This window comes from Pristiophorus japonicus, chromosome 10, assembly GCF_044704955.1.
Source record: "Pristiophorus japonicus isolate sPriJap1 chromosome 10, sPriJap1.hap1, whole genome shotgun sequence".
NCBI lineage: Eukaryota > Metazoa > Chordata > Chondrichthyes > Pristiophoridae > Pristiophorus > Pristiophorus japonicus.
In genome coordinates, this window is record NC_091986.1 from 58,859,088 (window position 1) to 58,881,139 (window position 22,052).

Sequence of the window (22,052 nt, forward strand, 5' to 3'; positions counted from 1 at the left end):
GAGTTTTTCTGCCAACTGGACAGGAGTGATTTTATATTTTTCATAATTTAAAATCTCAGAACATTTTTTTTTCTTTCAGCACCTATTTAGTACGTTACTTTTTTTTTATAACTAGAGAGAAGTCTGGCACGTAGGCTGTGGACTGCTTTTCGTTATCTCAATTGTTCCAGCCTCAAGGTCGTGTTATTTAATATAATTTTTTTTTTAATCCTTTTGAATCCCTCTCAGTTGTTTTGCTGTGCCTTCTCTGAATGTTTTCTTTCAACAAGTTTTTCTTTTTTTAAACCACCGGGACCATGTAATTTTTTCTCTTTTTAACAAATCTATCCTTTGGGCATTTCCTGGCTCCGCAACTTATCATCCGAATATACGTAATTCAATAAGGTTCACACTCTTAAACTTCCCACATACAGGACAACACTACGAAGGGTTAAAACAAACTTTCATTCTGTTTGAGATAAAACAAACCACAACTCCCCGGCTTTTTTTTACAGTAAAAGTCACAGAAGCATTTCTCATTTAAACAGACATTCACAAGAGTCTCTTTTCTTTCCTATTAATTTTTTTTTTTTTTGGATCCATGATTGATCATCTATCCCTATCTAGCTCTAACTATCTTTCCAAGTCGCCGCTTGGTTTGCGTCATCGCACAATTTCCCTATCTCTATCCCTATTCTAAGTTTGAAAGGTATTCACCAGATTGTCCTGGATCTCGTTCAGACACTACCTGAGAACCAGCGAGTGGCTAAACTTTCCTCAGACTTTTGAAACCGGGGGAAACTGGAGCAGTATTGAAATCATACTCACTCCAGTGGCCACTTTCCCCTCGTCTCGTCCAAGGCTAGTCTGGCTCTTAATTCGCAAGTTTTCGGCAGTCGTCCGTTGAGATCCCACTTCTGACACCAAATGTTAATTCCTGGATTCTTTTACTTCAATCTGGTTCAGTAAAATTACTGAGTCGAATACCTCTTGTGCTTTGAACAAAGCAGTCTTTATTACCGGCCAGTAAGACCTATCAGACAGAAGATATACTCTCTGGATAGAGCGTACACACTCCCTACGGATAGGTGAAGTTACATCGTAAAGCGTTAACAGTTATACAGTTTTGAAATCAGATAACAAAATACAAATGGATTGACAGTCTAACTCAGACACTCATTAGTCAATCTATATGAGATGTTCTTCTTGAAAGCTCAAGTATTGCCTCCAAATGTTTCAATCTAATGGTGTGACTATTTACTGAGACCTTGCAATTCTGCAGATGTATTTCATGTTACAATTATATATTATTGGCAGGATTAGTGACTTGAAACCTTGAGACAGACTGTTAGCTATGCTGATGTTGCACTATTTGCAATCTGACATTCTCCCAGCTATTCTTCCATGGCTTATACATTTTCATATATCCCGTTTACTTTACTGTCCTTAATTCCATATATTCCGTTCAGATATCCACACAGACACCACCTTTTTCGAGCCCACAACACACACCCAAAGGATCAACGACACCACGCCGGGCCAGGAAATCGAACCCATCACGTCCAACAGCCCAGCAAGGCCAGGCTCACCTAGCAGCCCTGCAGGACCAACAACACGCCAGCCTAGCGAGGGCACAGCCAACACACCGGAACAGACATTTGTACCGAGGCGGTCCACCAGGGAAAGAAAGGCTCCCTACCGCCCCACCTTGTAAATAGTTTTCACTTTGACTTTGACGGGGGGAGTGATGTTATGTATCTGTAAAGCATGCACTCCCATGTTCCGCTACCAGGGAGCTCATCCCCTGAAGTCCCAAGGGATCCCAGTATCCCTTGGGAGCACTGTATATAAGCCGGCCCCTAAGGCCTGTTCCTCACTCTGGAGTGTCTTATTAAAGACTGAGGTCACTGTTACTTTAACCTCCCTGTGTGCAGCCTCATCTGTGTTTGGAACACAATAGGTTTTTATCTGGTTTTTGCCTCTCCCAGGAGATCACATGGTTCCGGTTGGGTTGGAGTGTTGAATGTTTCAGTATAAGTGGAGACATAGTTGTGTGAGACGGACTGGTTGGGCTGGGTGCTCTTTGCCTTTCGTCATTGTTCATAGGTTTATATGTAACCTTTAGGGCTGCTGACCAAGAGCCATGTGGCTCTTTGTCGGTTGGCTTGGCACGATGGGCCGAAATGGCCTCCTTCTGCACTGGAAATTTCTATGTTTCTATGTTTCTGCATCAAAACTTGAGTCCCAAACAGTTTGGTTTCCAAGTGGCAGTGTGATCAAACCAAAAATCGTATCAGAACTAACAACATTTCTTGGTCCCACCATTACATTACATTCTACATTATATTGCCATTAGATGAATTAGATGACCGCAGTACAGTCCAGGGATTATGGAGAGTTACCTTGCGGGAGAACTGGTTCATCACCAACAAAATGGTGCTGCGATTGTATGCCCCCGTCAGGGCTGCAGCGCGTTGCTCCAGGTCCATGAGAGGAATAGTGTTGGGCGGACCCGCCCGTTTTGCGGAGCTCCGTCCTATTGCTGGCTACTTTCTTCTGCAAAGGTGAGGAAAAATGTGTGAACTAATTTGACAGCTCGTAATACAGAATACATACATACATACACAAAATATTGGTTCACATCCCCAATTAACCAACCCCATCAACGAGTGCACGATTTAAGTTTTGTTAGCATGCAAATGCTGCATGATGAACACATTAACATACAGATCGCTAAAAATTGAGATTGATGATGGGAAATAAAAATTACACCAAGCTTTACAACATCATAAAACTTGTCACTATTCAAGAGTAAATCATCAATGCATGATAAAAGTTCGTGCTTACTCTCGCAGATCCAAATTATGTCATTCCACCATTTGCGGCACTGGTTCGGCCCCCGCATCACAGGCACGACGGAGGACACCGCCTCAGCAATCTCTCACCATAAGCGCTGATAGATAAACGGTGACGGTTTACCTCGCCCACCCCGTGTTAGTTGATGCCAACGCGCCTCCACTTCGCCAACCAATGCCTCCTGGGCTTCCTCCGAAAAACGAGTGGTCCTTTTTCTCCCACCTAACTCCCTCTCCGCTTGTGTTGGTTGGTATATATATGCAATGTATGCTGATGTGTGTGTATATATATATGTTTCAATGTAAATAATTAATTATTATGTATTATTATTATTTTTCAGATTTATTATTTTAATTACTACTTTTATGATTAATATTGTTTTATAATATTATAATTCTCAAAATACTGAACAATACTCAAAAAAAAACTAACCCAACCCTCACAGCTCCTCTCCCACTAACCTCTGCAGCTTCAACTGACAAGTGCAGTCCTTCTGTTGTCTGCCCATGTGCGGAGTCACCCTTCACTTCACCCTGCAAAGGCGGGAGAACGGCCGCGCATGCGCAGACCACCGTTGCAACTCCTTTCAGCTAGCGGTTCAGTTTTCCTTTATACAGGAAAGCTGATCGCCGACTTTGGTCCCGCTTTGGCCGCCCGCTCCACTTTGCTACCGCACCGCTTTGCCGCTGCCGACATGGAGCATCCGAAAACCGACTGTGCAAGCACCAGCGGCATTCCGGCGGTTGAAATAGACGCAATCGCTGGAACATGACTAAGGATCGGGTGGGGGCGATTTAAAAGGAAAATCCAGCCCAATGTCTTTCTTACAGACTTTACATGTTTATAGTTGGCTTGCTGACGATTGTTGTGTTCATACTCTAAATGTTTGTTACAGGACACTGGACAGGCATTAGGACCCTGCGGGAGCTATTCACAATTTCTATAAACATGCTGGTTCATATTAGTTTTGAGACTCCATTTTGGGAGTTGCTCTAAAGGACACAGTTAGTTACATTACACTTGTTTCAGTTAGTCTGTGTATTTACGTACACAACATAATTTTCCAATGAAGATGAATCAAATTAACCTCCCTACACGCCCCCACCCCCCCGCCTTTCCTCTCCACATCCGTGGCCGAGATGGATAAAAAGCTTTTCTGCGTACATCATGGTGAGTGGATTAGACGCCGACAACGCAACACCTGCTTACTGCCGTGTAATACTTATCCACTGCCTCGGCACCGAAGGCCAACGCGAAGGTCAAATCGAAGACACGGAGTCCTACGACAAAGCGGTAAGCACCCTAGAGAAATATTTTGGGCCAAAGGAAAGTATCATGATGGAGAGATACAATTTTTGTCAAAGGGACAAGGGAACGGTGAACCAATCAAACAGTATACCCTGATAAAGTGCAACATCCCCACTGACACCTGCGAGTCCCTGGCCCAAGACCGCCCGAAGTGGAGGATGTGCATCCGAGAGGGCGCTGAGCACCTCGAGTCTCAATGCTGAGAGCATGCAGAAATCAAGTGCAGACAGCGGAACGAGCGTGCGGCAAACCAGTCCCACTCACTGCTTCCCTCAACAACTATCTGTCCCACCTGTGCCAGAGTCGGTGGTTCTCGTACTGGACTGTTCAGCCACCAAAGAACTCACTTCAGGAGTGGAAGCAAGTCTTTCTCAATTCCGAAGGACTGCCTATGATGATGATATCATTACATTAACTGAACTGGGCTCTACGTGTAACTTTGGAGCAGTCACAGGAGGAAGTGATCAGGGATCAAATTATTGAGAAAACAACGATCCCCCAAATTCGGGAACGCTTGCTAATGGGGAATGACATAGAAACATAGAAAATAGGTGCAGGAGTAGGCCATTCGGCACTTCTAGCCTGCACCGCCATTCAATGAGTTCATGGCTGAACATGCAAATTCAGTACCCCATTCCTGCTTTCTCACCATACCCCTTGATTCCCCTAGTAGTAAGGACTTCATCTAACTCCTTTTTGAATATATTTAGTGAATTGGCCTCAACAACTTTCTGTGGTAGAGAATTCCACAGGTTCACCACTCTCTGGGTGAAGAAATTCCTCCTCATCTCGGTCCTAAATGGCTTCCCCCTTATCCTTAGACTGTGTCCCCTGGTTCTGGACTTCTCCAACATTGGGAACATTCTTCCTGCATCTAACCTGTCTAACCCCGTCAGAATTTTAAACGTTTCTATGAGGTCCCCTCTCATTCTTCTGAACTCCAGTGAATACAAGCCCAGTTGATCCAGTCTTTCTTGATAGGTCAGTCCCGCCATCCCGGGAATCAGTCTGGTGAACCTTCGCTGCACTCCCTCAATAGCAAGAATGTCCTTCCTCAGGTTAGGAGACCAAAACTGTACACAATACTCCAGGTGTGGCCTCACCAAGGCCCTGTACAATTGTAGCAACACCTCCCTGCCCTTGTACTCAAATCCCCTCGCTATGAAGGCCAACATGCCATTTGCTTTCTTAACCGCCTGCTGTACCTGCATGCCAACCTTCAATGACTGATGTACCATGACACCCAGGTCTCTTTGCACCTGCCCTTTTCCTAATCTGTCACCATTCAGATAATAGTCTGTCTCTCTGTTTTTACCACCAAAGTGGATAACCTCACATTTATCCACATTATACTTCATCTGCCATGCATTTGCCCACTCACCTAACCTATCCAAGTCGCTCTGCAGCCTCATAGAATCCTCCTTGCAGCTCACACTGCCACCCAACTTAGTGTCATCCGCAAATTTGGAGATACTACATTTAATCCCCTCGTCTAAATCGTTAATGTACAGTGTAAACAGCTGGGGCCCCAGCACAGAACCTTGCGGTACCCCACTAGTCACTGCCTGCCATTCTGAAAAGTCCCCATTTACTCCTACTCTTTGCTTCCTGTCTGACAACCAGTTCTCAATCCATGTCAGCACACTACCCCCAATCCCATGTGCTTTAACTTTACACATTAATCTCTTGTGTGGGACCTTGTCGAAAGCCTTCTGAAATGACAAATTGACATCGGATAAAACAACTAATTTGGCCATCCAAATCGAATCCACGCTTTCTGATACAAAAGCGATCAGATCCCTTGCTCCCCCTGTACAGCAGACTGCAGCTACAGCCCATGTGCAAGGCGTTCGTTGACAGCGAAATCACAGCAGAGACCCAGGGCTAGTAATAAGCCTCCCACTACAGATCGCGGGCCTAACTTCCAGTACTTTAACTGTGGGGACAAATCACATTCAGCAAAGAGTCCTAACTGCCCTGCACGTGGGAAGAAATGCTTGGCATGTGGTAAAATGAACCATTTTGCTAGTGTCTGTCGCTCATTGCTGCATATTTGACATGTGGTGATGAACCCAGTATGGTTTACACTGTTAGTGACATTTTGCACATTGGTTCGGGCAAATTCAAGGACTGTGCTGTAAACATTGACGACACGCCCATTTGCCTCTGCATTGACCTTGGAGCCAAAGTCTCCATATTGAGCGAGACGGTGTACAAAAACCATTTCACACACTGTCCACTGCAGCCCGCAACTTCCACTCGACATGCGTACTCAGACCCCAAATACTCAGACTCCAAATATAACATTGGAGAACTTTTCCTTTCATTAAAGGGTAGGACCTCAAAAGTTGTAATCTCTGGCTTACTACCAGTGCCATGTGCTAATGAGTACAAGAATAGAAGGATAGAGAGGATAACATAAAAACATAAGAATTAGGAACAGGAGTAGGCCATCTAGCCCCTCGAGCCTGCTCCGCCATTCAACAAGATCATGGCTGATCTGGCCGTGGCCTCGGCTCCACTTACCCGCCCGCTCCCTGTAACCCTTAATTCCCTTATTGGTTAAAAATCTATCTATCTGTGACTTGAATACATTCAATGAGCTAGCCTTAACTGCTTCCTTGGGCAGAGAATTCCACAGATTCACAACCTTCTGGGAGAGGAAATTCCTTCTCAACTCGCTTTTAAATTGGCTCCCCCGTATTTTGAGGCTGTACCCCCTAGTTCTAGTTTCCCCAACCAGTAGAAACAACCTCTCTGCCTCTATCTTGTCTATCCCTTTCATTATTTTAAATGTTTCTATCAGATCACCCCTCATCCTTCTGAACTCCAATGAGTAAAGACCCAGTCTACTCAATCTATCATCATAAGGTAACCCCCTCATCTCCAGAATCAGCCCAGTGAATCGTCTCTGTACCCCCTCCAAAGCTAGTACATCCTTCCTTAAGTAAGGTGACCAAAACTGCACGCAGTACTCCAGGTGCGGCCTCACCAATACCCTATAGAGTTGCAGCAGGACCTCCCTGCTTTTGTACTCCATCCCTCTCGCAATGAAGGCCAACATTCCATTCGCCTTCCTGACTACCTGCTGCACCTGCAAATTAACTTTTTGGGATTCATGCACAAGGACCCCCAGGTCCCTCTGCACCGCAGCATGTTGTAATTTCCCCCATTCAAATAATATTCCCTTTTACTGTTCTTTTTCCCAAGGTGGATAACCTCACACTTTCCGACATTGTATTCCATCTGCCAAACCTTAGCCCATTCGCTTAACCTATCTAAATCTCTTTGCAGCCTCTCTGTGTCCTCTACACAAACCGCTTTCCCACTAATCTTTGTGCCATCTGCAAATTTTGTTACACTACACTCTGTCCCCTCTTCCAGGTCATCTATGTATATTGTAAACAGTTGTGGTCCCAACACCAATCCCTGTGGCACACCACTAACCACCGATTTCCAACCCTAAAAGGACCCATTTATCCCGACTCTCTGCTTTCTGTTAGCCAGCCAATTCTCTATCCATGCTAATACATTTCCTCTGACTCCGCGTACCTTTATCTTCTGCAGTAACCTTTTGTGTGGCACCTTATCGAATGCCTTTTGGAAATCTAAATACACCACATCCATCGGTACACCTCTATCCACCATGCTCGTTATATCCTCAAAGAATTCTAGTAAATTAGTTAAACATGATTTCCCCTTCATGAATCCATGTTGCGTCTGCTTGATTGCACTATTCCTATCTAGATGTCCCGCTAGGATGAACACATAGGTGGAGAATTGGTGTAGGATGGAGAGCTTTAAATTCCTGAGGCATTGGGACTGCTTCTGGGGGAGATGGGATCTGTACAAACAGGACGTGTTACACCTTAACAACGCTGGGACGAATATCATCGCGGGGAGATTTGCTAGTGCTGTTGGGGAGAGTTTAAACTAGTTTGGGAGGGAGATGGGAACCTGAGAACAAATTCAATAGGGAAGGAAGTAAAGCTGAAATTGGAAAGCAAGAATGTAGAAAGTGAATCTGTAAGACAGAGGAATCGAGGGTTAGCAAGTAGTAATCAAGGAGGTCTTCCTGTGCTAAATGGTATATACTTCAATGCAAGGAATATAGCGAATAAACAGGGACATAAAAAATGACTGCAAAAGCTTCTATAGATATGTGAAGAGAAAAAGATTAGTGAAGACAAATGTAGGTCCCTTGCAGTCAGAATCAGGTGAATTTATAATGGGGAACAAAGGAATGGCAGAGCAATTGAACAAATACTTTGGTTCTGTCTTCACGAAGGAAGACACCAATAACCTTTTGGAAATACTAGGGGACCGAGCGTCTAGCAAGAAGGGGAAACTGAAGGAAATCTTTATTTGTCAGGAAATTGTGTTAGCGAAATTGATGGGATTGAAGGCCGATAAATCCCTAGGGCCTGATAGTCTACATCCCAGAGTACTTAAGGAAGTGGCCCTAGAAATAGTGGATGCATTGGTGGTCATTTTCCAACATTCTATAGACTCTAGATCAGTTCCTATGTATTGGAGGGTAACTAATGTAACCCCACTTTTTAAAAAAGGAGGGAGAGAGAAAACAGGGAATTATAGACTGGTTAGCTTGACATCGGTAGTGGGGAAAATATTGGAATCAATTATTAAAGATGTAATAGCAGCGCATTTGGAAACCAGTCACAGGATCGGTCCAAGTCAGCATGGATTTATGAAAGTGAAATCATCCTTGACAAATCTTCTAGAATTTTTTGAGGATGTAACTAGCAGTGTGGACAAGGGAGAACCAGTGAATGTAGTGTAGTTAGACTTTCAAAATGCTTTTGACAAGGTCCCACACAAGAGATTGGTGTGCAAAATTAAAGCACATGGTATTTGGGGTAATGTATTGACGTGGATAGAGAACTGGTTGGCAGACAGGAAGCAAAGAGTGGGAATAAACGGGTTCTTTTCAGAATGGCAGGCATTGACTAGTGGGGTACCGCAAGGTTCAGCGCGAGGACCCCAGCTATTTACAATATACATCAATGACTTAGACAAAGGAATTGAGAGTAATATCTCCAAGTTCGCAGATGAAACTAAGCTGGATGGCAGTGTGAGCTGTGAGGAGGATGCTAAGAGGCTGCAGGGTGACTTGTACAGGTTAGGTGAGTGGGCAAATGCATGGCAGATGAAGTATAATGTAGATAAATGTGATATTATCCACTTTGGTGGCAAAAACAGGAAGGCAGAATATTATCTGAATGGTGACAGATTCGGAGAAGGGGAGGTGCAACGAGACCTGGGTGTCATGGTACATCAGTCATTGAAAGTTGGTATGCAGCTACAGGTGGTGAAGAAGGCAAATGGCATGTTGGCCTTTATAGCGAGAGGATTTGAGTATAGGAGCAGGGAGGTTTTACTACAGTTGTACAGGGCCTTGGTGAGGCCACACCTTGAGTATTGTGTGCAGTTTTGGTCTCCTAATCTGAGCAAGGACATTCTTGCTATTGAGGGAGTGCAGCGACGGTTCACCAGACTGATTCCCGGGATGGCAGGACTGACATATGAAGAAAGACTGGATCGACTAGGCTTATATTCACTGGAATTTAGAAGAATGAAAGGGGATCTCATAGAAACATATAAAATTTTGACGGGATTGGACAGGTTAGATGCAGGAAAAATGTTCCCAATGTTGGGGAAGTCCAGAACCAGGGGTCACAGTCTAAGGATAAGGGGTAAGTCATTTAGGACCAAGATGAGGAGAAACTTCTCCTCAGAGAATTATGAACCTGTGGAATTCTCTACCACAGAAAGTTGTTGAGGCCAGTTCGTTAGATATATTCAAAAGGGTGTTAGATATGACCCTTGCAGCTAAAGGAATCAAGGGGTATGGAGAGAAAGCAGGAATGGGGTACGAAAGTTGCATGATCAGCCATGATCATATTGAATGGTGGTGCAGGCTCGAAGGGCCTACTCCTGCACCTATTTTCTATGTTTCTATGAGCTGAGAGCACAGGTAGACACTTGGGAGTATGACATTTTAGCCATTACAGAGACATGGCTGAAAGAGGGCAGGTTTGGCAGCTAAATATTCCTGGTAAGAGAATTTTTAGACCCAAGACAGAGAGGGGGTAAAAAGGGAGAGGGTCGCGGCATTGATTAAATAAACTATTACAGCTGTGAGGAGGAATGATAGGTTAGAGGGATGGGGAAATGAGGCCATATGGGTCGATCTGAAAAACAAAAAACGGGACAATCACACTGCTGGGATCCCCAAACAGTGGGAGAGAGATTGAAGAGCAAATATATAGGCAAATTTATGTGACGTCCTAAAACCATAGGGCAGTAATTGTAGGGGATTTCAACTATCCTAATATTGATTGGGACAAATATAGTGTGAAGGGAATAGAGGGTGTTGAATTATTAAAATGCATTCAAGAGAACTTTTTTAGTCAGTGTGTAACAAGCCCAACACGGGAGGGGCGGTTCTGGATTTAGTTTTGGGGAATGAAACTGGGCAGGTGGAAGGGGTATCAGTGGGAGAGTACTTGGGTGCCAGTGAACATAATTCAGTCAGATTCAAGTTAGTTATGGATAAGGACAAGGATAGACCAGGATTAAAAGTCCCAAATTGGGGGAAAGCTAACTTTACTAAGTTGAGAAATGATTTGGCCACAGTGGACTGGAAACAGCTACTTGTAGGTAAATCAGTGTCGGAACAGTGGGAGGCATCCAAGGAGGAGATCCGGAAGGCTCAGGCCAAACATGTGCCTTAAAGAAAAAGGGTGTGAAAAACAATTTTAGAGCCCCCTGGATGTCTAGGGACTTACAGGGAAGGATAAAGAAAAAAATGGAAGCGTATGTCATATACCGACGGCTAAATACTATAGAATCTCGGGAGGAATATAGAAAGTTCAGAGGTAAAATTAAAAAGGATATTAGGAATGCTAAGAGAGAGCATGAAAAATTCTTGGCAAGTAAAATTAAGGAAAACCCAAAGATGTTTTATAAATATATTAAGAGTAAGAGGATAACTAAGGAAAGGGTAGGGCCTATTAGACACCATGAGGGTAATCTTTGTGTGGAGGCAGGAGCTATTGGAATGGTTCTTAATGAATACTTTGCGTCTGTTTTCACAAAGGAAAGGGGCAGTGCAGATAATGCTATCGAGGAGGAGTGTGAAATTCTGGATGAAATAAACATTGTGAGAAAGGAGGTACTAAGTGGTTTAGCAGCTTTGAAAGTGGATAAGTCCCCAGGCCTGGATGAAATGCATCCCAGACTGTTGAGCGAAGCAAAAGAGAAATAGCAGCGGCCTTGAGCATCATTTTCCAGTCCTCTTTGGCTTTAGGCATGGTGCGGGAGTACTGGAGGATTGATAATGTGGAACCCTTGTTTAAGAAGGGAGAAAGGGATAGGCCGAGTAATTACAGGCCTGTCAGCCTAACCTCAATGGTGGGAAAATTATTGGAAAAATTCCTGAAGGACAGGATTTAGAAATGCAAGGATTAATCAGGGACAGTCAGCACGGATTTGTTAAGGGAAGATTGTGTTTGACTAACCTGATGGAATTTTTCGAGGAGGTAACCAAGAGGGTCGATGAGGGTAGTGCGTACAATGTAGTGTATATAGACTTTAGCAAAGCCTTTGATAAGGTCCCACATGGTAGACTGGTCACGAAGGTAAAAGCCCATGGGATCCAGGGCAAAGTGGCAAGTTGGATCCAAAATTGGCTTGGAGGTAGGAAGCAAAGGGTTGTGGTCAATGGATGTTTTTCTGTCTGGAAGGATGTTTCCAGTGGGATTCCGCAGGGCTCAGTACTGGGTCCCTTGCTTTTTGTGGTATACATCAATGATCTAGATTTGAATATGGGGGTATGATTAAGAAGTTTGCAGACGACACTAAAATTGGCTGTGTGGTTGATAATGAAGAGGAAAGTCATGGATTGCAGGAGGATATCAATCTACTGGTCAGGTGGGCAGAACAGTGGCAAATGGAATTTAATTCGGAGAAATGTGAGGTAGTGCACTTGGGGAGGGCTAAACAAAGGGACCTTGGAGTGCTTGTCCACAGATCCCTGAAAGTAGCAGGCCAGGTGGATAAGGTGGTTAAGAAGGCATACGGAATGCTTGCATTTATTGGCCGAGGCATAGAATACAAGAGCAGGGAGGTTATGCTTAAATTGTATAATACTTTAGTTAGGCCACAGCTGGAGGTACTTACTGCGTGCAGTTCTGGTCACCGTATATAGGAAGGACCTGATTGCACTGGAGAGAGTGCAAAGGAGATTTACAAGGATGCTGCTTGGAATGGAGAATCTTAGCTATGGGAACAGATTGGATAGGCTGGGTTTGTTCTTCTTGGAACAGAGGAGACGGAGAGGTGACCTCATTGAGGTGTATAACATTTTGAGGGGCCTGGATATATTTGAAGGGCCTATTTCCCTTGGAGGGGTCAATTACGAGGAGGAATAGTTTTAAAGTGATTGGTGGAAGTTTTAAGAGGTGATTTGAGGGGAAGCTTCTTCATGCAGAGGGTTGTAGGGGCCTGGAACTCATTGCCTGGAAGGGTGGTAGAGGCAGAAACCCTCACCACATTTAAAATATGCTTGGATGGGCACTTGAAGTGTTGCAACCTGCAGGGTTACGGTCCTAGAGCTAGTAAGTGGGATTAGCCTGGATAACCTCTTGTTGGCTGGGGCAGATACGATGGTAAGTACTTCAGGTAATCAAATACGGCCAGAGTGATCTCCTGGATTAGTTTCCCAGATCTTTTTCCCCAATTGGCCTGGTTGGAATGAACTGTAAAATGTTGCGATGCATGGGGTATCCCAGTTGTATGGGGGGAACTGGTTTGGGCCGGATGCTATTTACCTTTCTGCAATTATTCATTGTTCATAGATTTACATGTAACCTTCAGGGCTGCTGACCAAGGGCCGTGTGGCTCTTTGTCGGCCACGCAGACTCGATGGGCTGAAATGTCTCCTTCTGCGCTGTAGATTTCTATGTTTCTATGTCGCGAAGGGACGAAGCCTGAAGGGTGTTGACCTTTTTGACAAGCTTGGGTTCAAAGTTTATGACCCAACCGGTGAACTTTGACAAGCAGTATCCCTCAAACTTCACAGGGTTTGGAGTGACAACAAAATTCTGCCATTATGCCCGCGTTGACCCTTCCGTCAAATTGGTTACGCAGCGACTTCGCCGTCTCTCATTCACGATTCACGACCAAGTAACCACAGAATTAATGCGACTTGAATCTCAGGGAGTCATTGAGAGCATCGACTCCTCACCCTGGATGTCGAACTTATTCATTGCTTGGCATAAAAATGGGGAGATCTGCCTATGCATCAACTGAAAGAGGTCAACAAGGCCATCATCCCCGACAAGTCCTCTCTTCTTACCATCGACGAACTGTCTTCAGAGTTCCACGGCTCAATAGTTTTTATGAAACTCGACATGCGCCGCAGTTACCTGCAAATACCCCTTGCGGAGGACAGCACTCCGCTAACAGCATTTACGACGCATGATGGTCTGTATCAGTATCGACGCATGTCCTACAGACTATCTTCCGCACCAAGTGCATTTCAGAATATTGTCACTACTATGTTAGCAGAGAGCCCTGAATCTGCTTGATGATATCGTCATCCATGGACAGACAATGGAAGAACATGACCAGCGACTTCATGCAGTTATGGCTAGACTTGTTACACATAACATTACACTTAATGTCGATAAGTGTACATTTGCTGCTGTAGAAATAAACTTTCTGAGCTACAGAGTCAGAGCACAAGGTGTCAAGCCGACGCATGACAACATTGACGCGATCCAGCGAATGCAGGAGGCTACCAACATCAAAGAACTTTCATCATTCCTCAGCACTTGCAACTTCTATCTGAAGTTCGTCCTGCACCAAGCGCACATTGCCGAATCACTTTGCATGTTGCTGCGCAAGAACGTCCCTTGGGAATGGACAGATTCCCAGGCTCAGGCATTCACCACGCTTAAGGAGAAAATCACATCCCCTCCTATCCCTTGCGCACTTTGATCCGAATGCCACTACATACGTCACCACGGATGCATCAGGCACCACCTTGGGTGCTGTGCTCTCGCAATAGATTGACGGCCTGGTATGCCCAGTAGCCTTCGCCTCTCACACGCTCTCGTCTGCAGAACGCAAATACTCTACAGGGGAACACGAAGCACTCGCTTGCATCTACGCATGTGAACATTGGCACATCTACATCTATGGCAGGAAATTTACCCTCCATATGGATCATCAAGCGCTAACTACGCTACTCGCCACAACTGGATCTGGGCACAGACCACTGGATCAGCCAGTGGTCAGATCGCCTTCGTCGGTATAAATTTGATGTACAGTACATCGCTGGCAGTCGCAACCATGTAGCTGACATGCTCAGTCGTTCAACACCTGCTTTGTACTCTGGTGCTGACTTGTTCACAGATGACAACACATAAGTCACATCAATCATCACTCAGTCCATCAGAAACTTTGTCTCCTGCGACGAACTCAAAACCGAATCACAGAGTGATGTTATGCTCCAGCACGTGTACCACTTCCTCCAGACTGACTGGCCTAATCAAATTCCGGAAGAGCTGAAAACATTCCACAGACATGGCGCTGAATTTTCCATTGGGAATGATGGCTGCCTCGCTCGTGGTGATAGAGCAGTAATTCCCAAGTGGCTTGGACATCGCGTTCTCTCATTGGCACGTGATGGACACCCTGGCATTGTTTGCATGAAGCAGAGATGTCACAATTCAATATGGTGGCCTGGGATTGACACTCGCATCGAGAAGTTTGTCTCACCCTGCGAAGTATGCAGTCTGAGCGAAAAGGCCACAAACATCCGACCAGCGCCAGTGAAGCCCATTCCATGGCCACAAGGACCATAGCAACAACTTCAGTTGGATACCTTCGGTCCAGTTGAAGTTGCACCACAGCACCAGCAGTTCCTTGTAGTACATGACCTGCATTCCAAATGGCCAGAAATCGCTACAACATGTTCAGTGACCTCATCAACGATCATGAATATTCTGCAACGTATGTTCATGAAGTGGGGCCTCCCAGAGGTCATAATCACTGACTGGACCACAGTTTGTGTCTGACGAGTTTGCAGATTTCCTCACTTGTCATGCTATCGAGCATCGCCTTATTGTTCGGTACAATCCTCAAAGCAACGGAGGTATTGAGCGTTTTAACCGTGTCATCAAAGAGGGTTTGAAAGCCAACCTCGCAGCAGACCAAACATTCGACGAAGCGGTTCAAACCATTCTCCGCACATACCGTTCGACAAAGCACTCGCTAACGGGGAAGACACTCGCTGAGCTCATAATTGGGTGGAATCTTCGCTGGCTACTGGACATTCTCAAACCCACAGCCAAACCTAGCATGAAGATAACCACACTCACATCCCAGATTTCGAACGCCAACAAAAAGCGAAGTCGTACACTGACACAAAACGACGCGCTCAAAAGCCCCAACTGAAGAACGGAGATTGGGTCAGAATCAAGCGCCCAAACCGTAGTCATAAGTTTGCATCTTCACTTTCAGCCCTCACACCTAGGAGTTCATATGGAACTCGATGAAATGCTCGTAGACTGATCCCATCTCGCAGGGCAACGGACCAGCAGGATGGAACAGAGGCACCATTATGTTTCCCAACTGAAAACCTCAATCAAACACCGCAAGCTCCATGCCCGGTTTCAGCGTATCAGAACACGGACTGGCTATCTCAAGGATTTGTCTGTTCATAAACTGTGTTTTCAGAAGGGGGGAAATATGTTGTGTTCATACTCTGTGTTTGTTACAGGACACTCGGCAGGCATTAGGACCCTGCGGCAGCTGTAAACATGCTGGTTCACACTAGTTTTGAGACTCCATTTTGGGAGTTGCGAAAAAGGACACAACTAGTTACACTTCTCCTGTTTCAGTTAGTCTGTTTATTTAAGTACACAACAATAAAAATGATTTCCGTTTCTTCCTTTTTCTTGGCAGATTTTCTTGACTGCTCATGTTCTGGTTTGTTCTTTGAGGAATATATAAAATATGAAATTTTGATCAGATGGAAATATGCCAGAGATTTGCATATGGATAATTTGGCGCAGCTTAGGTCTCAAATTCCATCATGTACCAATAATTTTACACCATTTCAAAATATTTACTGTACTCGGAATCGTTTCTTATTTTTTTTACTCCAGCTTTATTTTCTATTCGTTCATGGGATGTGGACGTTGATGGCAAGGCCAGCATTTGTTGCCCGCCCCTAATTGCCCTTGAGAAGATGGTGGTGAGCCCTGTTCTTGAACCTGCAGTCCGTGTGGTCAAGGGAGGGAGTTCCAGAATTTTGACCCAGCAGTGATGAAGGAATGGCGATATACTTCCAAGTCAGGATAGTGTGTAGGGGAACTTGGAGTGATGGTCTCCCATGCACTTACTGCCCTTGTCCAGCTAGGTGGTAGAAGTCACAGGTTTGTGAGGTGCTGCAGTGCATCTTGTATGTTGTGTATGTATAACATAAGTATACTATCTGTACACTCAATGAACAGTTACATAAGACTACTGAATGTACCTTCACACTGTATACACTATACTTGTACCACCAGAGGGTGCAACTGGTGGAGACCTCGGGGTCACCTGTATACGACAGGTAACCCGGTATAACAGGGAGCGCACCATGCTGTACCCTCACTCAGGAGTTGTAATAAATAGACTAGGGTCACCACAGTTCAGGTACAATACCTTGCCTCGTGGAGTCATTACTAGAGTGCTTATAGACACAATAACTGGCGACGAGATTACGAATTTCCAAGCGAAAATGGCTAACCTTGGCACGTTTCAACAATTCGCCGACGGGGATGATTGGGAGACCTTTGTGGAAAGTCTCGACCACTTCTTCATTGCGAATGACTTGGCGGAAGACAACCCGACCTCGCTGGCTGATAAGCGCAGAGCTATCCTGCTCAGCAGTTATGGGCCCACCGTCTATGGCCTCGTCAGGGACTTGCTAGCCCCAGTGAAGACAACAACCAAAACATATGAGGAGTTCCTAACGCTGATACAGGAACAACTCAAACCTAAAGAGAGCACCCTCACAGCCAGACACCAGTTCTACACCCACCGGCGGCCCGAAGACCAAGAAATCGCAAAATATGCTGCAGACCTCAGATGATTGGCTGCATCGTGTGATTTTGGCGACCACCTCACCGAAACGCTGCGGGACATCTTCGTTATTGGAATCGGCCACGAGGGCCTTCTCCACAGGCTGCTCTCTGCGGACACCACAGCCACCCTACAGAAGGCAATTAACGTGAGCCAGGTGTTCATGATCTCGGCCTATGACTCACCCCCAGGACTCTAACCCGGCAAGTACTGTTAACCAACTGGCGCCTTTTAGAGGCAGGGCTGCTGAACGCAGTCTCTCTCAGAGGAGAGAGAACAGAACACCGAGTCCCGCAACCCTGAGTCTGCCACATGGGGCCAACCGGCTAACCCCATGTTGACACTGTGGAGGAAATCACAGGGCCCACCAGTGCCACTATAAAGACTATACATGCAAGGGCTGTAACACGAAGGGCCACCTCCAGTGAATGTGCAGGAGAATTCGTACTCACCGAGTCGATGAAGAGTTGGCCGATCATCCGGACTTCAGCGACGATGAAGAGCGAGTCCGTGAGGCAGCTCAGACCCACGATAAGGTGTACGGAGTGTGACCCACTGAGAGTTCCCCGTTGAAAATGGAAGTTGAAATCAACGTTGAAATCAGTGTGAGCTGCGAGGAGGATGCTATGAGGCTGCAGAGTGACTTGGATAGGTTAGGTAAGTGAGAAAATGCATGGCAGATGAAGTATAATGTGGATAAATGTGAGGTTATCCACTTTGGTGGTAAAAACAGAGAGTCAGACTATTATCTGAATGGTGACAGATTAGGAAAAGGGGAGGTGCAACGAGACCTGGGTGTCATGGTACATCAGTCATTGAAGGTTGGCATGCAGGTACAGCAGGCGGTTAAGAAAGCAAATGGCATGTTGGCCTTCATAGTGAGGGGATTTGAGTACAGGGGCAGGGAGGTGTTACTACAGTTGTACAGGGCCTTGGTGAGGCCACACCTGGAGTATTGTGTGCAGTTTTGGTCTCCTAACTTGAGTAAGGACATTCTTGCTATTGAGGGAGTGCAGCGAAGGTTCACCAGACTGATTCCCGGGATGGCGGGACTGACCTATCAAGAAAGACTGGATCAACTGGGCTTGTATTCACTGGAGTTCAGAAGAATAAGAGGGGATCTCATAGAAACATTTAAAATTCTGACGGGTTTAGATAGGTTAGATGCAGGAAGAATGTTCCCAATGTTGGGGAAGTCCAGAACCAGGGGTCACAGTCTAAGGATAAGGGGTAAGCCATTTAGGACCGAGATGAGGAGAAACTTCTTCACCCAGAGAGTGGTCAACCTGTGGACTTCTCTACCACAGGAAGTTGTTGAGGCCAATTCACTAAATATATTCAAAAAGGAGTTAGATGTAGTCCTTACTACTAGGGGGATCAAGGGGTATGGCGAGAAAGCAGGAATGGGGTACTGAAGTTGCATGTTCAGTCATGAACTCATTGAATGGCGGTGCAGGCTCGAAGGGCCGAATGGCCTACTCCTGCACCTATTTTCTATGTTTCTATGTTGTTCCAATAACGATGGAGGTGGACATGGGTGAGCCAGTCACTGAAGAATCAAGTGGCCTTTGAGAAACTCTGGGACATCCAATCGAACGACCTAAAATGGTCCCGAACCAAGTGAAGCTGCTTACCTACACAAACGACACCATCCCAGTCGTTGGCAGAGTGGATGTCCAGGTGTCCCATGATGGCGTGATGCAGAAGTTACCTTTATGGATCATTGCTGGTGATGGCCCAATGCTGTTAGGAAGAAGATGGATGAAAAGGATCTGTTGGAGCTGGGAAAACTTCCAACCTCCAGTGATCGACGTCCTCTACTGCCCCGAAGTTGGATCCAGCACAGCACCTGAAAAACCAGCTGCTCAACTCGACTGCGTGGAGACAACCCAGACCGCTCAACCCAATGGCAAGATGATCTAGCCGAAACGACCCGACCTCACCTTCCAGGCTCCAGTGGCAGGGCTCCGGAGGAAGGAAATCGGCGCAGAAGGCAACTTCCCTGCTTCTATGGCAGAACCTGTGGAGAAAAGGATCACCGCAGCCTACCTCGTGGAGAGAAAGAAGATGGCGCCCGAACCACGAGGCGAAGTGCCTGAAGTAAAGATGGCGGCGGCCAGACCATGAGGGGCAGCGTTGATGGAGCAACACGTGATGCCGAGCAGCAAACCGGATTGGGGTAAAGATTGCAAGGCCCTCTTAAAGGAGACCGGCAACCCATCACAATTAAATGGACAGTTCCACTCTTTATACAACGATGACGGTGATACATATGTAAAAGATGTAACTGACAATTTCAAGTTTGTAAATGTAACTAACTATGATAATTCGGGCGATTGTGGTCGGAACCAATATATTGTGAGAGTAAACGAAGTAATAATGTGCGATGCCGACAAAACCAAGGGCAACCTCCCGTCGGAAGCACCCAGGTCCAGCGGGCTACCAGACCATTTAACCTGCGCTTCCGGGACCAACGTGATGCCCCAGGGAGCATGGCCACACACAGAGGGAGCATACCAGCTGCAGGGCCAGCGAACGGCAAAGGCACCGCTACCGGTACCCTGCCCCTGATCGGCTCTACCTCTCTGGCCACCAGGGCTAGTACCGGGAGCAAGAGGCTAGCACCCTCTAGCCCTCCCGACGGGACCTGGGATGACCAGGCTCCCACTATCGCTGAGGGGCAGCAAAGAGACACCACAGCTCTCAAAGGAGGACAGGGAGGCCACAAACTCCTGTGGCTCTGCCCACCACTAGGCAATTGCAAAGGCCCTGAGACTCAGCCAGGTGAGCGATCCGAGCCCACCCAGCTGGCAGGGGGCGCAGTGCTTCCATCAGACAACCTGGACACAGTCCGGTCACTCTGAAACTAGCGTCCTCACCCAACTGCACCTACACAACCCAGGGGCAAGACTGTGATACCACGTATGTACCTTACCTGTAAAATGTACTTGTTCCACTACTGCAGAACCCAAATAGTGATGTCATTAATCCTATGTTTTTTTTTGTTCTTTCTGTACATGTATGCACATGCAGGTGTTGAGCTACTGGATACCTTCACACTGTATACACTACGCTTGTACTACCAGAGGGTGCAACTGATGGAGACCTCGGGGTCGCCTGTACACAACAGGTAACCAGGTATAACAGGGAGCTCACCATGCTGTACCCTTACTCAGGAGTTGTAATAAATGGACTAAGGTCACCACAGTTCAAGTACAATACCCTGCCTCGTGGAGTCATTACAAGAGTGCTTACAGACATAATATTGTATATGGTGCACACTGCAGCCATGGTACGTCGGTGATGGAGGGAGTGAATGTTTAAAGTGGTGTATGGGGTGCCAATCAAGCGGGCTGCTTTTTCCTGAATGGTGTCAAGCTTTTTGAGTGTTGTTGGAGCTGCACTCATCCAGGCAAGTGGAGTGTATTCCATCACACTCCTGCCTTGGGCCGTGTAGATGGTGGAACGGCTATGGGGAGTCAGGAGGTGAGACACTTGCTGCAGAATACTCAGCCTCTGACCTGCTCTTGTTGCCACAGTACTTATGTGGCTGGTCTAGTTAAGTTTCTGGTCAATGTGACCCCCAGGATGTTGATGGTGGGGAATTAGGCAATGGTAATGCCATTGAATATCAAAGGGAGGTGGTTAGACTCTCGCTTGTTAGATATTGTCATTGCCTGGCACTTGTGTTGCATGAATGTTACTTGCCATTTATCAGCGTCCAGGTCTTCCTGCATGCGGGCATGGACTGCTCCATTATCTGAGGAGATGTGAATGGTACAGAACACTGCAGTCATCAGTGAACATTCCCACTGCTGACCTTGTGATGGAAGGAAGGTCATTGATGAAGCAGTTGATGATAGTTGGACCTAGGACATTGCCCCGAGGAACTCCTGCAGCGATGTCCTGAGGCTGTGATGATTGATCTCCAACCACCACAACCATCTTCCTTTGTACTAAGTATGACTCCAGCTAATGGAGAGTTTTCCCCCCATTTCCCATTGACTTCAGTTTTACCAGGGCTCCTTGATGCCACACTCTGTCAAATGCTGCCTTGATGTCAAGGGCAGTCACTCTCGCCTCACTTTTGGAATTCAGCTCTTTTTTCCATGTTTAGACCAAGGCTGTAATGAGGTCCGGAGCCGAGTGGTCCTGGCGGAAACCAAACTGGGCATCAGTGAGCAGGTTAGTGGCGAGTAAGTGCCGCTTGATAGCATTGTTGATACCACCTTCCATCACTTTGCTGATGATTGAGAGTAGACTGATGGGGTGCTAATTGGTCGGATTGGATTTGTCCTGCTTCTTGTAGACAGAACATATCTGCGTAGTTTTCCACATTGTTGGATAGATGCCAGTGTTGTCGCTGTACTGGTACAGCTTGGTTGGAGGAAGCGAGAGAAGGGAAGGGAAGGGAGGGAAAAAGAAAGATTCAAGCTGAGTTCTAAGCAGTGATTTTTAAAGATTTAGCATTACTTTCATTGCGTTCAATTTTTCCCAGTGATTTGTGCCATTTTTTTTGGAGCAGGCTGTTCTTTTTGGCCTAAGTTGGAAAAACTACAGTTTCTCCAATCAATTTGCACCAGTGTAACTCAGTTAGTTACAATTGCCTCCATTTTGGATTCGGTAGGCCGGGTCCCGTCTGCGGCAACCGTCCTGCCCAAAAACTCGACCTCTGGGGCCAAAAACACACACTTGGACTTCTTTAGTTGCAAGCCTACCCAGTCCAGTCGGCTTGGCACCTTTTCTAGGTT

General features: G+C 46.1%; 1 long non-coding RNA gene across 1 annotated transcript in view; it reads right to left on the reverse strand.

Moving 5' to 3' along the window:
• Positions 1-3,344, reverse strand: part of LOC139274739 (uncharacterized) — a 42,915-nt gene extending 39,571 nt beyond the window's left edge. Inside the window, exons 1-2 of the long non-coding RNA XR_011595582.1 lie at positions 3,297-3,344; positions 2,382-2,535 (exon numbers count right to left, since the gene is read on the reverse strand). This is a non-coding gene — a long non-coding RNA (uncharacterized lncRNA). The remainder of the gene's footprint in view (positions 1-2,381; positions 2,536-3,296) is intronic.
• Between the last annotated feature and the right edge of the window lie 18,708 nt (positions 3,345-22,052).